We start from the raw sequence: 16992 nt of genomic DNA, 5'->3' as shown, positions 1-16992 counted from the left end.
AAACTTGTTTTGTCAAGTCATGTCTGGCCTAGCGGCTACGCTAACTGGGGAAATGCCCAGTGAAAACACTGCTGTCTATTGTAGAACGACTAGCATGTGTTTCCTGTCAAATTTGAGCAGGCTGCACTTCACAATGTGTTAATGTGTACAAAGTGTCGGACCCTTGTGAAAAAGCACACTTCAGCATACTTTTTTTTTTTTTTTAAATAGTACTTATATACTTAAAAAGATATGTAAAGTAATATAATCTAATTTTATCGGTCTATTAATTGCTTGTTATTTGCAATTGAATGAAAATGTATTAATGTATTAAATCAATTAGTGCTTATTTTGAAGTACTTGACACATCAAAATTAGTGTACTACTCTAAAGCAGGATAAAAGACTATTTAAAAAATAATGGAAAAAAGTAAAACTTTTAATCTGACAATAAAATTAGTAAGTAGTAGTAATTATATTTAACTTTACATAAAAGTAATAAACTGTCATCTATTGTAGATCTCCATTTGGAGAGCTAAATGTGTGTGTACAAGTGTGTGACTGGGTCTCTCACTAACACTTTGCAGTTGTAACTGACTGTTTTGTATATATGTGTGTGTGTACTAAATGCTGACATTGCAAAAAAAAAAAAAAGTCAGTCGTACCGCTGAGAGAGAGTGATAAAATTTGTGCATGCTGCAAACTGCTAAATGCTTGGGCTCTTAAACATCATCTTCCTGACTTGGAGATGAACTCAACTGTAATCACTTCCAGCACAGTCATGTGTGCACTTTTGGCTTAGCCCACAATTACACTGCAATCTGTAGTTTTCCACTTCTGGCACATCATGGAAACACTTACCGAATACTGTATTTGTACATTCAGCATACTATATCTGAGTTTTTGTTGAGCTCTATGCTTATATCGCATGTGCTTCGCATTGCTTCAAGCAATCTTGTGCATTAAAAGCCGACCGAACCATAAGTACGCGCTATAATTACTTGTATGGTAATATCTTGGATATCTGTGAGATTCTACATGAGTTTTGAATTAGCATCAACAAAAGCAGGCTGATGGTTTGGGCAGTTGAAAATTAAAGAGAGCCTGAGTGTGATGCTTTAATCGGAGCAAGCGAGAGAGGCGACTCTCAACACACCACACATTCTCCCTGTAATTTACAAGACTTCACACTTAAAAAGAGAAAGAAACTCAGTGTAAAAGAAACTAAAGAAATAAATAACCTGTTTTACGAGTCTATCAGGGATGAGTGATGTCAGTCAGTCGACTAATCGAATAGTTGTCCAACAGCCGACTACTTGATTCGCGATTAGAGTTCACACAAAAGACAATAACTATAACGATAACTAATAATTGCTCTACATGTCCACATCACAGATATAATGATAACGACACAGAAGAATGATATTGTTGAAATCACTTTCAGAATTCCTTTTTTTTCCAGCTAATGAAGGATAAAAACATTGGCAGCCAATCATAAACCACCCGACTTTAAATAGCTCGAGCATTTAAAGTGGCATACTGTCCGTTCATGTCGATGCTAACATAGTTATCGTTATAGTTATCATACTTGGTGTGGCCTTCAGAGTTCTTCAGAGAGATTTCTCAAGAAAGTTGCATCTTAATTTATCCACTTTAAATTGGTTTTTTTGGTCAGTTTTTTGAAGGTCTCACCAACGGCGTTGCACTTTTAAGGTGCTAGGGCTGGGACAATACATCGATGCATCGCGAATCAAGAAATGATTCTGGATCGATTCTGATATTTTCCGTATTTATCGCGATTCTCTCTCGAATTGATTCTGAGCTTAGTTTCAACAGCAGGTGGCACTGCGTTCTTTAGAAACAGACGTACTCTGCTCTCTTCCAATTCCTTACACACACAACGTGAACCTTCTATAAAATAATCATTCATAATGTTCGAAAAGGTTAAAGCGAATTACAAGGGCATTTGCAGTGGCCTTTTTACATTAAAGGTGCCATCGAACGCTTTTTTACAAGATGTAATATAAGTCTAAGGTGAATGTGTCTGTGAAGTTTCAGCTCAAAATACCCCATAGATTTATTTTAAATAAAATTTTTTAACTGCCTATTTTGGGGCATCATTAACTATGCACCGATTCAGGGCTGCTGGCCCTTTAAATCTCATGCTCCCTGCCCATCGAGCCGCGACTCTATAATACAGTGCATTTACAAAGTTCACACAGCTAATATAACCCTCAAATGGATCTTTACAAGATGTTCGTCATGCATGCTGCATGCATGCTTCGGGTCATGTGAGTATAGTATTTATTTGGGTGTTTATATTTGATTCTGAACGAGTTTGATAGTACTCCGTGGCTAAAGCTAACATTACACACTGTTGGAGAGATTTATAAAGAATGAAGTTGTGTTTATGAATTATACAGACTGCAAGTGTTTAAAAATGAAAATAGCGACGGTTCTTGTCTCCGTGAATACAGTAAGAAACGATGGTAACTTTAACCAACAGTAGCCTACATTAGCAACATGCTAACGAAACATTTAGAAAGACAATTTACAAATATCACTAAAAATATCATGATTTCATGGATCGTGTCAGTTATTATTGCTCCATCTGCCATTTTTCGCTATTGTTCTTGTTTGCTTACCTAGTCTGATGATTCAGCTGTGCACAGATCCAGACGTTACTGGCTGCCCTTGTGTAATGCCTTTCATAATGTTAGGAACGTGGGCTGGCATATGCAAATATTGGGGCGTACACCCCGACTGTTACGTAACAGCCGGTGTTATGTTGAGATTCGCCTGTTCTTCAGAGGTCTTTTAAACAAATGAGATTTATATAAGAAGGAAGGAAACAATGGAGTTTGAAACTCAGTGTATGTCATTTCCATGTACTGAACTCTTGTTATTCAACTATGCCAAGATAAATTCAATTTTTAATTCTAGGGCACCTTTAATCTCATGTCATAAAAGCATTCTGAGGTGCAAATACATTGTCAGACTCAGCTGAACACATAAGAGCTCTTCTTTGTGAGCATTTGAGCATGCGGTTAAAAATTCTGTCAAGTTCTGTCAAACCAAAGACATTTGCACAAGCCATCAGTTTTGGACGTCAGGACAAATCTCTGTGTTTCGTTATGTGTGCACATGTAACGTCCCATAATTCCCGGCTGTGAGGCGGGCAGCGAGTCCACCCCGGCGCTTCTGCTCAAGCAGAGTGCCAGTCAAAGCCAAGATGTTGTGACTGCTGCAATATGGCAGTGCTTGATGCTGGAGAGCGCAGTGCTTGTGCTGGGGCCTCGGTGGCAGATGGAAGGCCGAGATTAGTCATGCAACAATGTACTGTGGTCACACTTACAATACACTTCACCCTCCAGGCAGCCTTCAGCCGGCCAAACGAGAGGCATGGGTGCGATCCCACACAAACCGGGAGGCACACATCCACCCTGGGCAGCTGTCTCACTCCCTCTGGTCTACTCTCACTGCCAATGAATGAGGGTATCTCACAGTATACATGTGTATGCTTGTGTGTGTCCATGTCCATGGGCGAGAACACCACTAAAGCGCCAGCTTGTTGTAATTAAATGTAATGATATGTATATGAGTACAGACAGTATTTGCGTGGGGTCCATTTGTGTCGAAATGCTAGTAAACTCTCTTGCATGTGTATAGATCACAAAATCTGCTTTATTCGATGCAAAACCATCACGCTGAGCTCTTTAAAGTGTTCGCGGGAGCCTCTCACTCTCACTTCATTACCAAATTAAGCTGTAATCGAACCGCCCGGCTCTCGTCTGCACATTAGCGGCTCCCTATTGATGAAGCTGGCAGCCGGGCCGATAGAAAACCGCTACATTTCCGCCTGCCTCCACTTTGTGGCTTCAGATAGTTTAAATGTATTAAAGAAACAGTTTACTGGGAATTACAGTCGTACCTTGAGTAAGAGGTTTGTAATTGCCCTGTGATTAGTTAAAGGTTATTAACAACTGTACTGTGTTTGAACAGTCTAGAGGAAAAAATAATACAAAAATAATACATATTTTAACAGATAGATTTCAGTTTTACCAAATGACACTTTTGGTTATACCGAATGACGATTTTCAAACAATGCTAACAGGCTGATATCTAGCTAGCTAGCTGCTTAGATTGCTAGCTAGATAGCAAAAGGACAATCAAACACTTTATATTTAGTACAAGTTTTTAAAATATTACAACATTTTCCATGTTTTATAACGGTTGTACTGAATGACCTCGTATGAGCAACTGAAAACATTAATTTTTCACATAGTTAAGAGAGAGTTAGTTACTTTGCTTCATGACCATGTGGTCCTTTGGAGGTGTCTGAATGATGCCACATCCTGTCACATGATATTGACAACATGACTTGATCCAAAATGGTCCCTTTATATTGGTTACTCCAAATGACATCAGTGAAATTCATTTTTCCGGACATTTTTTCTCATAACAAAGCAACGACTTCTTCACATTATTGTAACACCATTTTGCACTATGTTGATATTTGATGCTATAAAATCATGCCAGATTAAAAAATATATACATTTATTACATTTTAAGATATTTTAATCACAAATGAAATGGCTGTATTCAATTGGCCTTTGGACGGTTAAACCAAATGACCTTTTGACACTTTAAATCTTTAAATATATAGCTGATATCATATTTTCATTACATTTGGGGATAATTGGCACTAAAAAACTCCTGATATATGCACATCACATCAAAAATGTGTTAATTATGTCAATTAATGACAACAGAAAACAAAAATGATCTGATTCCAATGAAAAACAACAACAACAACAACAACAAAACTTAGTTGTAACGCCACTAGATGCTCCATTCAATTAATCAAAAAGAATGGTTACATTAACCCTCGTAAACCTATTCCGCTTTCATAACATGAGCTACATAACGGAGAAGGCTTATTAAGTTATTAAGCAAAGACATACTGAACGAAGGGTTTTCATATATCCAGTATCTGTAAGTGATCGCACAGAGCCTTCCTCCAGTGCATTTCTAGCGGTGACACGAGATGCACGCACAATGCTATTAGTCTCTATATTACTCTGTCATCAGCCAGGAAATTCAATTAAGGATGACCTAAAAATCCCTTCTTTCAGTCTTTCTCTGAGAGAGAGAGGCTTTTGCATTTCAATGGCATGTGTTGTATAGCGGCCAGCACATCTTGTACTCTGATTGTCAGAGTAGTATTTGCTTAGATGAAACCGTGTCCTTTTATTTCTGTGAAGAAACCATGCCAGAGAATCCTTCCTCAAAGAAACCCTTGCCTTAGACTCCAAAAAAGAATTATATGAGGAAGACGTCTTGAAGATTGCAAGAAATGTGAAGGGTTCTTAAGAAATGGGCCGCTGATCCTATTCAGAAACATATGCAAAGAAGCGCCTTTAATCAGAAAAATTGTTCACAACCTTGTAATACATTTTCAGCGCATTCAGCTCTATAACTTGGCATGTGCTTCAAATTAATTCTTTGTCACGCTGATGACTAAAGCGGGGGTCTTACAAAACGTATTAGTCTTTGAGAAGCCATCCTTGAGACGATATTTTACTAATCTAAAGATGTACTGAACACACGTCCAAGGATTCATTCACCTGAACAGAAATCGCACAGCTTGGCTCGCCCGCTCCCCGGGTTATGACTTTATTCAATGCAGTTTTTGGAGGTCATACAAACCTGCTAATATCCAAGCGAAAATATGTCTGTGAATTGCACTGCACGGACTCCTAAGGGGTGGCGGGCATGTAAGCACTGTTGTTATTGCTTTCCCCGCAGCTATGTAATCCTCTCAACCAAGTGCTAATGACCCAAAGTGATGGCTGGACTTCTGGAAAGTTATTGTCCAGTGGGCAGAGAAAGCTGGCTTTACAAAAACAATAATGCTAGAAAGGTTTTGCGCTCACTTTCATTCAAATAAATCATTAGTTTAGCAACATGGAATCAGATTCAATGACTATAAAAGTTTAAAATCTGATTTACACAAGTAAGACATGTTCCAGAATCAACATTTATGAGTGAATTACTGAGTGGAACTGATATTAAAATTCTGTCCGATACAGATAAGCTGATTATTATTTTTGTGTTGTGGCTAGTATTAAAATTCTATACACTAAAAACTAAAATCATTTTAAAGGTCCCGTTTTTCGTGGTTTTTTGAAGCTTTGATTGTGTTTATAGTGTGCAATATAACATGTGTTCATGTTTCGCGTGTAAAAAAACACAGTATTTTTCACATAATTTACTTATCTTACGGGCTGATGACTTCCTTGTTCTATGAAGTCCCTCCTTCAGAAATACGTAACGAGTTCTGATTGTGCCAGCGGTTCCTGTGTTGTGATTCGACAGCAGCTTAGCGAACCTTGCCCGGAAAGGTCACGCCTCTTACCATAACGTGGAGATGCACGCGCTCAGTGTTATTGTAAACATGTCTTTAATTTTACCCTATCAATTTGAGCCGGAATCAGACCCGGTGATTGGACTGTGGGATGAAAATAACAGCGTTTCGACGACATGGCGACAAACACACTCTACAAACGCAACTCTTGTGTATTCCTGTGGGCGGAGGTTAGTCAAAAAACTGTTTTAGTGACATCATTAAAGAAGGAAGTAGAGGGATGTAGTCCAAACTGGCCGTTCGATGTAGGCGACTTCTGTTAAATAAAATATCTCGCTTGGCATTGAACTTTGAGCTTTAAAATTTTACAGATTTTATTTATACTCTAACAACAACATTACACACTAACTAAAGTTTGAAACATGGGATCACGAAGAACGGGACCTTTAAATGTTACATGTTACAAAATATTAAACATGGTGAGATTACATTTGAACAGTGTGACTAAATTATTAGTTCTATTAAAAATGAACTTTGTGAGCATTAGATGACAGTAAAGACCATTTAAAAGAAAAATAGAGGAAATTAATTACCCAATATACTGATAAAAAAAAAAAAATAAAAAATCATTATAAGAAATGGATATTCATTTGGAGATTTGCAAAAGATTTATAACTGTGTTATTAAATTATTTAAAAATTTTAAAAAATTTAAGATGAATTTTAAGTGTTAGATAACAGCAAAGGTAATTTAAATATAAAAATGAGCATGCACAAATAAATATCCAATATCAACAACAAAAAAATAAAAAAAATCTCAATCAAATCTCCAAAATATCAATAATAAAGTAAAATAAAATTCAAACATTACATCACCTAATTAATATTAATAAGCAAGGTTATAATATGTCCCCTCATGTTCTTAAAATATAATTGGTTGGTATAGGAAAGTTGATTCAGGACTATGTCCTACTTTCACCCCAAAATGAAATTTACTCACCCTCAAGCCATCCTAGGTGTATATGACTTTCTTCTTTTAGACGAACACAATCAGAGATATATTTAAAAATATCCTGGCTCAGCCTCTTCCAAGCAATATAATGGCAGTGAATGGGGGGCCCGATTCTGAAGCCAGAAAAAGTGCATCCATCCATTGTAAAAGTACTCCACATGGCTCCAGGGGGTTAACAAAGGCCTTTTGAAGCGAAGCGATGGATTTTTGTAAGTAAAATACCCATATTTAAAACTTTATAATCTAAAATAACTAGCTTCCGGCAGACGACCATACGCATACTGCGCAAGTCGACTTGCACCACAAGAGTAACCCCTGATGTGATGCATTGATGCGTACAGCCGTCTGCTGAAAGCTAGTTATAATAGTTAATAAAGTTTTTTTTTTTACAAAAACCCATTACTTCGCTTCAGAATGACTTTATTAACCCCCCAGGGCCATGTGGAGTACTTTTACGATGGATGGATGCACTTTTTTTTGCTTCAAAATCGGGCCCCCCATTCACTGCCATTATAAAACTTGGAAGAGCCAAGATATTTTTAAATATATTTCCAATTGTGTTCGTCTGAAAGAAGATTGTCATGAAGACCTAGGATGGCTTGAGGGTGAGGGTGAAACTAGGACATGGTCCTAAATCAACTTTCCTATACCAACCAATTACATTTTTGGGTGAACTAACCCTTTAAATGACTAAATTGAGTCACTACAGTTCCAGAGGCCACGTACAAAGTCCACTTCCTTGAAAACAATCCAGAATCAGACCAGCTTCCTCTCCAGTATTGTGGGGCAGACATGTTCTGTGATCACTCCACAGGCTCTATTCTTCTAAAGCAGGCTATTTTTCGCTGAGTCAGACCCCGCTATTATCCAATGTCTTCCTGGGGTGCCACTCTCCCCACGCCGTCCAACAATGCCTCCTCCAGGAAATGGAAGAGACGACGTGTTCAAATAAGTGTGAGCTCCTGAGAAGCATGACCAGTGTTTGCTCATAACCTTTCCTGACCATCCAGCAGGGGACAAATACATTTACTCCAAAGGGTGCCGTGAACCACGCTCTCTTCCCGATTTACTACAGATGCGGTTTCGCACAGAGAATACAAACGCAGAAGAAAGTCTTTTCAAAACTCACAGTACATCTGATCAAATTGTATCAAAACAGAATTGCTCACCCTTTCTTGGCATCTCCTGAAATCTATCTAGGACACAGCGGTGTCTTTTTTAATCTACTGTCCCAATAGGAAGGTTTTTGTGTATTGTTTTTGTTGTTGTTGTTGTTGTTAGTTTTTGTTCAGGAGCATGTCTTTTTTTCTTCTCTTTTTACTACACTAACATCAAAAAGGATATATTTTATGACCAAGCTACTAACTCTACCCTGAAATGCTATTTTAACATTGGTATAAACCGTAAACTGGATGAAATAAAGGAAAGAAAAGCTGTAAGACCACCTCTGATTAATGCTGTAAGGGAGGTGAATAATGGTCTGTTTAACTGGAACTCTGAGGTTTGCGTTTGTGTCAGGAACTGACTCATTTAGTGACTGATTTCACTCTGACTCTCCCTAAGCTGTTGTTCTGACATTTCCATGAGTTGAAGGAACACTAAAGGAAAAAACATATTTGATGATAATAAAATAACCTAAAGCTTTTCGGTATTTACCAAACCACACAAAGCCATGATCTATACACACAACAACAGCATTATTACATGTATTCCCTGAAACTTTCCACTGTTTTTCTTTCCTTCTCTCTTTCTTTTACTTTAGGATCTATCTATCTATCTATCTATCTATCTATCTATCTATCTATCTATCTATCTATCTATCTATCTATCTGTCTAATTTAATAATTCTAGCCATCAATATCTAAATCGATAAATCTATCTATCTCTAAATCGATAAACCTATCTATCTATCTCTAAATCGATAAACCTATCTATCTATCTATTTACATCTAAATTGATAAATCGATTTTTGGTTTTAGGAACATTTTTGGGTGAACTAACCCTTTAAATGGCTAAATTGAGTCACTACAGTTCTATCTCACTTCTATCTCACTTGAGTCACTACAGTATCTATCTCTAAATCGATAGATAGATAGGTTTATCGATTTAGATATACATAGATAGATAGATAGATAGATAGGTTTATCTATCTATATCTAAATCGATAAACCTACCTATCTATTTATCTATATCTAAATCGATAAACCTATCTATCTAGCTATATCTAAATCGATAAACCTATCTATATCAAAATCAATAAGCCTGTCTATCTATATCTAAATCGATAAACCTATCTATCTATATCTAAATCGATAAACCTATCTATCTATCTCTAAATCGATAAACCTATCTATCTATCTCTAAATCGATAAACCTATCTATATCTAAATCAATAAGCCTGTCTATCTATATCTAAATTGATAAACCTATTTATCTATATCTAAATCGATAAACCTACCTATCTATCTATATCTAAATCGATAAACCTATCTATCTAGCTATATCTAAATCGATAAACCTATCTATATCTAAATCAATAAGCCTGTCTATCTATATCTAAATTGATAAACCTATCTATCTATATCTAAATCGATAAACCTACCTATCTATCTATATCTAAATCGATAAACCTATCTATCTAGCTATATCTAAATCGATAAACCTATCTATATCAAAATCAATAAGCCTGTCTATCTATATCTAAATCAATAAGCCTGTCTATCTATATCTAAATTGATAAACCTATTTATCTATATCTAAATCGATAAACCTATCTATCTATATCTAAATCGATAAACCTATCTATCTATATCTAAATCGATACACCTACATACCTATATCTAAATCAATAAACCTATCTATCTATCTATCTATCTATATCTAAATCGATAAACCTACCTATCTATATCTAAATCAATAAACCTATCTATCTATCTATATCTAAATCGATAAACCTACCTACCTATCTATCTTTTTTCATAAAACTTTTTTCGTTAATCACTCAATTATCTATCTGCTTGTCTTTTTGTCTGTCTGTCTGTCTGTCTATGTAATCTATTTCTTTCACTCAAGTATCTTTTCTTCTTTCTGAATTCAGTGAAAAACTTTTCCATAAGCTAAATCCAGCAACATTTACAAGCTAAAAGGCCGTCCAGTGATCAGCCTCGGAGCAGACATGCTGACGTCAGTGGCAGCGTTCCAGTAAGGGTCTCTCTCTGGCTGTCCTTGGTCTCGTGGAGTGGTGGGCTGTGTGGAGAGAGCGGTCCTTTTGTGACAACAGAGTTTACCTCAGGGCACGGCGTGGGCCTCCCGCTGCCCCGGGCCACAGAGGACACCCTATTGTTCCTGTGTTCCCTGAACAAAGCCGGCCACCCGTGCCCCTGCTACACACAGTCCCACTGAGCTATTGTTCCGCTGACAAACTCTCAACCCAAATTTCATTACATATGAATTTTCCTTTGTCGCCCCTTCAGGCCCCCCCTCGCGTTTTGCTCCGACAAATCTTTTCGGGTTTTGTAACCCCCCCACACACACAAACGCACACACACACACACATCAAACACACACACCCTCTACATTTATCATACAAGACTTTTGATTTTGTGCATGCCAAAAGCAAAGGATGAAACTGCTATGAACACAATGTAACTCACAAGAGAAACATTATATTAGTCTGTATGGTCAATTTTACCATTAATCTACACTAAAAACCTTTTCGCTGTATTAAAATTGTGCATTTGTCTTCTTTTGATAAGCAAAAATATTTTTTCATACAGTGCTGGTCATAAGCACCTGTTGCTTAAATACGGCGCAAGAAAGCTTATGGGATTATTTTTAACTTTTTAATTTTAAAATATATATAAATATATATCTAACTATGTTGAAGACAAATGTCTAGACCAAAAGTCTGAATACTTCTCAATGAGTTTTTTTTTTTTAAATGAAAATCTAAACAAAATGGAGGGAATATTTATCAGATTCATAATAAATTTAGCTCAATTTCCTTATCAAAAACTGCAGTTACATTAAACCACAAAAAAAGTAACTTATTTCCTACTAAAACTGTATGTAAAGCAAGGGTACATTAATTACAAGTGCCAAACTATTGTACTTTGGCTACATAAACACAGTCCCTCCTTTCCTAAACTTACTCAAACACCCTCTTTGCATAAAAAGACATGTAAAAGAAAGGACAAAATACAACATAATGGTGTTGATAAGCTAAATTACCAGATAACATCGAGGCACACACAAGCCATATGGTGCCTCCACCACTATCGCCTGTTGCTGGCATAACAATGGAGTTGGCTAGACGGTGAGTGGCAGCAACAGTCAAACAAATGGCCGTTCCTCTGAATTAGTCCAGCGCCAGAATGAATACACAGTTTAGCATCTTTCAGCCTACAGGTGCACTTAAGTGGCAAACCAGATGTCAGCATGGGAGCGGGACTGTTTGTGGAGTAATTCAGCCGCTCCACGAGCCCCTGCTTCAATAACAGCAGGAACAATGAAGGGCCCCTTCCCCCATTTTCCCACAATCCCGTGCTCCCAGAGGAAGCCGTGACTAGTGAATCTGCCACATTTTTTCTTCTCTGACAAAGTTTCAATTTATGAAAACAGTAAGTGTAAATAACTAAATTAACTAATTGTAAACACATAAAGTCTATTATCAAAAGGAAGCAAAGAAAAAAAATTCAGATCACACATAAAAAGTGACCATATGTTCCTACACTTCAAAATGAATGGAAACTGTCACAGATGTTGATTTTTAATACTGATATGAAGTCAAAACATTGTTTAGGAGAGTAAGAATGTATTTCCATTTTTAAAAGCTTTATCTACTCTGTTTACATAAGTTAAATAGACTGGCAAGTCAAAATAACACAATGGCGAAGGGGGTCAATCACATCTGAGACAACAAACCACTGTCAGACAGCAGTTGGGGGGGGGGGGGGGGGGCAACAAACAACAAAAAAGAAAGACAAAAAAATAACACTTAAAATGTACTACGGTATAAGACATGTCTTAAGCACGGTTGAAACAACATTTATTAAACTTTTCGCAATACCAAAACACACAGATTACACAAAATGGATGATGAATTAAGCCCTCCAAGTCCATTAGTTTAGCCCTTAAAAGTTTTCTCTATCTTCTTGATAACTCTTACATGTTATTTATATGGCAGACTGTAAAACTGAAAATTGCAATAAAATTGGAAAATAGCAATAAAGCATATTTTATGTTTCTTCCCTCAAGCTAGCTAAAACACCACTTGACAAATGTGACAGAGTGTGTCCCAAAAATATGACACATGATGCCCAAAAATGCTGCCTAGTTAGTCAACTCACAAGTTTTTAAGACAGTCTTAGACTAGACTAATTTTAGTCTGAGGGCTTTCAAACGTCCAGATTAATTATTAACAGGGGCTGGACCATGGACTTTCTCCCTAATCCTTTATTTATGTACACAAAACTGGCGTTTTTTTTCTTCAGGAAAGCAAACGGGAGCGGGGTGTTAACCGGACCAAATAATCGCCTAAACATCCACAAGTCACTGAGGTCAAGTTAATAAGCAGAAATCAATGACACTGATTCAGTCGTGCCAGAAACATGAATCACAACGTTTACTATTGAAGTAAATATGAACTTACTGTTACAACGAGATCGGGGTAAACTAGTTGGCACAGATCGAAGCAAAAAGTGTTTTCTGAACCTCCACAAGTGATGAAATCTCTGCGGGTGTTTGTAAAATCTACAAAAAAGGAAAACATTAATCGTTTTATTTAACTACCTCTTTTGGCACACCTCAATTTTCATCGTGAAAGGCTGCTTAGCCGTGCCACTTTAAGAACTGGGAATAAAACTATAGCCACTATTCTCTCAGTAGCCTATTTATCTATTAATCCATAATATTCACACCAAAGCTTAGTATAACTAGTAGCAAAAAAAAAAAAAAAAAAAAGTGTATAGCCTACTTCAAAGCAATTTTACAGAAAATCTAAATAGCGTTTATAACTTCACATCGCTTGTAACAACTTAGTAGCTATAAAGCACAAACGTACCTCAGTGTTTTAAATGTGTCTGATGCAGAGTAATCGGCTCGAGCGCACGCTCTGATTTATTTCCAGCTGACCACTTTTTTTCTTCTTGTCGGAGCGCGAGAGCGCGACAATTCTGCGTATCTAACAACGATGTGAAGTATGCGCGGAATGAGGGCAAGAATGAAATGAACGCGAAGAACTGAGTTTGCGTTGGGGGCGGGAACGGAGTGACGTCGCTCGCAGAACTCCTAGGAGGTGGGAGGGGCCGGGAGTGTGTGACTGAAGGGGTGAGGGTTTGTGATTCATCAGTAACTCGAAGCTTTTGAATCCCTTCACTGAAGACTGGAGAGATTCGTTTTTTCATTGAGTACAGTTGGCCCTCTGGGGTCGGTTGCATAAACCACTAAGACTAGTCTTACAAGTTTGGCCGATTTGTCTAATTTGAAACTGAAAAGTAAGATTGATTACCCCTAACTAACTGCTCGTTGGTCATAGTTCTTAAAGGGTTAGTTCACCCAAAAATGAAAATAATGTCATTAATTACTCACCCTCATGTCGTTCAGTAAGACCTTCGTTCATCTTTGGAACGCAAATTAAGATATTTTTGATGAAATCCAATGGCTCAGTGTGCAATGTTACTGCACCTTTCAAGATCCATAAAAGTACTAAAAACATATTTGAAACAGTTTATTGTGAGTTTCTATCTTAATATTATAAAACGACAAATAAACTTAAATAACGACTTTTCAACAGTATCTATATGGGCCGATTTCAAAACACTGCTTCAGAGCTTTACGAATCGAATCAGTGGTTCAGAGCGCCAAAGTCACGTGATTTCAGCAGTTTAGCCGTTTGATAGGAGATCCGAATTACTAATTCGAAACAAAAGATTCATAAAGCTCAGAAGCTGCAGTGTTTTGAAATCGGCCCATATAGATATTGTTGAAAATTCTTTATTTTGGGGTTTTTTTGACATTCACATGAACTGTTTCAAATATGTTTTTAGTACTTTTATGGATCTTGAGAGTGACATCGCTGGCAATGGAGGCCTCACTGATTCATCAGATTTCATCAAAAATATCTTAGTTTGTGTTCCGAAGATGAATGAAAGTCTTACTGGTGTGGAACAACATGAGGGTGAGTAGCCTAATTCATGACATTATTTTAATTTGTGGGTGAACTAACCCTTTAAGACACAAAGGGGGTGGGGGGGGGGGTGGGGGGGTTAGATCTGCTTGGTTACAAACATTCTTCCAAATATATTCATTTTTGTATACAACAAAACAAAGAAATATCCACACGAGTCCTGAAAAGTGAAGCCAAAGCGTCTCGATCGCCCCCAAGTGGCTGGATGCAGTATTTGTCAAAAACCCCGCCCTCTCCATGAAATGTAATGAACGTGAGACAAACTAAACAGTCAAATTACACGTCAAATATTTTTTTCTTCCAAAGATGGTTTCTGTCATTTTAGGCAGTTTTTAATCACACTGATGTTAGTTAAAGTGTTTTTTCTTTAAATAAGTTTGTTTTAAGTTAGTTATTTGATGGTAAAAATGCGGGTTTGACGTCTGCTGAGATAACAGCTTCTCTGAGCGAAGTCGTCACTTAAGCACAAAATGACTTTTTTCTGGATCTTCGGGAGGAGATTGGAGCTTTAACTTTATTTCTACATTTCCAGAGCTGTTTATTTCACACCGACATAATGTGTTGTTCTGCAGTATTAACCGATTTTGCGGGAGTGTGGGCGGGACCTTGATATTGTGGCTCACTACTGCGCAGACTCGGGCTCCAAGTTCACTGCGTCGAGACTCAAGATGTCAGCGCCATATTGACACACTGGCGACATCAGTTACAACAATGGAAGAGAGTGAAGGTGCGTCGTCCATCTTTTTTTTTTTTTTTTTTTTTTTTTTTTTTTTTTTTTTTACAGTATATGGTTTGGAACAACTTGAAGGTGAGTAAACTATGACAATATTTTCATTTTTATGTGAACTATCCCTTTAACTATGCAACTGGCCTCTGAACTTAGATCTTTACACTATGGTGACACATCATTGAATTTTTTATTCAATCGATTCGTTCGGTATCAAAAGGAATTTGCAGTCGCGTTTTCTCGAATAAGAAAAAAAATGTTGTGTGGGAGTTGATTTTGTCAGTTGGGAATTGATTGAATCGTTGGATGGCTGTGGTTTGCTATTGCTGAGATGTCATGTGAGTGACAGGATGTTGTCCCACCCTCGTGCCAGTAAACACATCATCAGAGAAAAGATGTCATTGCAAGTGGGAGGGAAGTTAATTTGATTACGAGTGCACATGAATTATATCATTTTTTTTGCAGCCATAAATAAGTTATATTCAATAAAACAAAAGAACTGTCCATTTTGATTTCATGGCGGCAACACCGAATATAATCTTTGAAGTGACTCTGAAAGTAGCCTACTTTCCTCATCTTACATTTTCCCTACATTTTGTCAACTGCTGGGCATAACAGTTAAAGAGCTTTATATTTAAATAAATAAATAAATAATAGCCTAGATAAATTAAGGGCTTCGTTTTTACATTTTAGATGTGAGGGTCATTATTACACGTTTATTTATTTAATTTTTTGCAAACAAAAATCGCTACATTCCCGCCTACAGGGGGCGATGACGTATTAAACAATTACATACAGCCCTCATGTCCTCACGTCCAAAAGTAAGTCTCTCAGACGTCTTCAACAGAGTTTGTGTATGTATGTCATATGTATTTACATTACATTGTGTAAAAATGAACGAGGAAACATTGAAATAAACATTAAAGTTACCACTGCATCCACAGAAGTGTTAACATTGACAATAGAATACAGTCATTATATGTACCATTGCCATCTTGTGGTAAAAACAGACAAAAGCTGTAGACAAGGAAATGCTTTGACTGTTTCTACACAACATGATAAACAGAAGCCCACTATGCTTTAGTGATTCATTAAAGTACAATGATTAGAAATACAGTGTACTTTCAATTACAGTCACAAATGTAGGCCTATGCATGTTTATTTTTCCATTAAGAAGGGTAAAAAAAGACAAAATGACTACAGGGCCTATCTATCTATCTATCTATCTATCTATCTATCTACATACATACATACATACATACATACATACATACACACACACAGTCATACATACATAAATACATTTTTTTTATAATCGACAAAAGTGAAAGTGCTTGTTACCCAATTTTAACTTTGCCATGTTAACAAATTTAGTGATTTTAAAAAATAAACTGGTAATTTAACATAAATCAAGCGTAGCGTTAGTTCTGACAGGTCACGTCTGTCAAGCTCGCATCAGCTGACTCTCAGCTGATCCACGTGTATCTATAAGAATGTAACGCCTATCACAGCATCCCTATATAAGGTCCATTAAGTATTAGCAGCTTTATCACGTTGCTTTATCAGGAGCTAATTTTCCTCCTCCATCCCCAGCTCCTCCTCTCGTCCAGTCAGGACTTCTGATATTCCTTTATCTTGATTTGTTGTTACATTAAATTATTGTCATTAAGAGCATTAATGATATCTGCAATACATTTATGTTGGCTCTGTTCTGTTAACTCTA

The 16992-nt window shown here is 36.9% G+C and overlaps 1 protein-coding gene across 2 annotated transcripts in view; it reads right to left on the bottom strand.

Moving 5' to 3' along the window:
- tead1a (TEA domain family member 1a) overlaps positions 1-13634 on the bottom strand; it is a 47848-nt gene extending 34214 nt beyond the window's left edge. Inside the window, exons 1-2 of one of the 2 annotated variants that reach the window (XM_048158686.1) lie at positions 13418-13634; positions 13007-13107 (exon numbers count right to left, since the gene is read on the bottom strand). The gene's annotated coding sequence lies outside the window, so the exon portion shown is untranslated. The remainder of the gene's footprint in view (positions 1-13006; positions 13108-13417) is intronic. The other variant, XM_048158688.1, reaches the window with a different exon arrangement.
- Positions 13635-16992: the final 3358 nt, after the last annotated feature.

This window comes from Megalobrama amblycephala, linkage group LG15, assembly GCF_018812025.1.
Source record: "Megalobrama amblycephala isolate DHTTF-2021 linkage group LG15, ASM1881202v1, whole genome shotgun sequence".
Classification (NCBI taxonomy): Eukaryota; Metazoa; Chordata; class Actinopteri; order Cypriniformes; family Xenocyprididae; genus Megalobrama; species Megalobrama amblycephala.
Note: the sequence above shows the minus strand (reverse complement) of the source record. Positions and strands in the feature narration are given on the sequence as shown.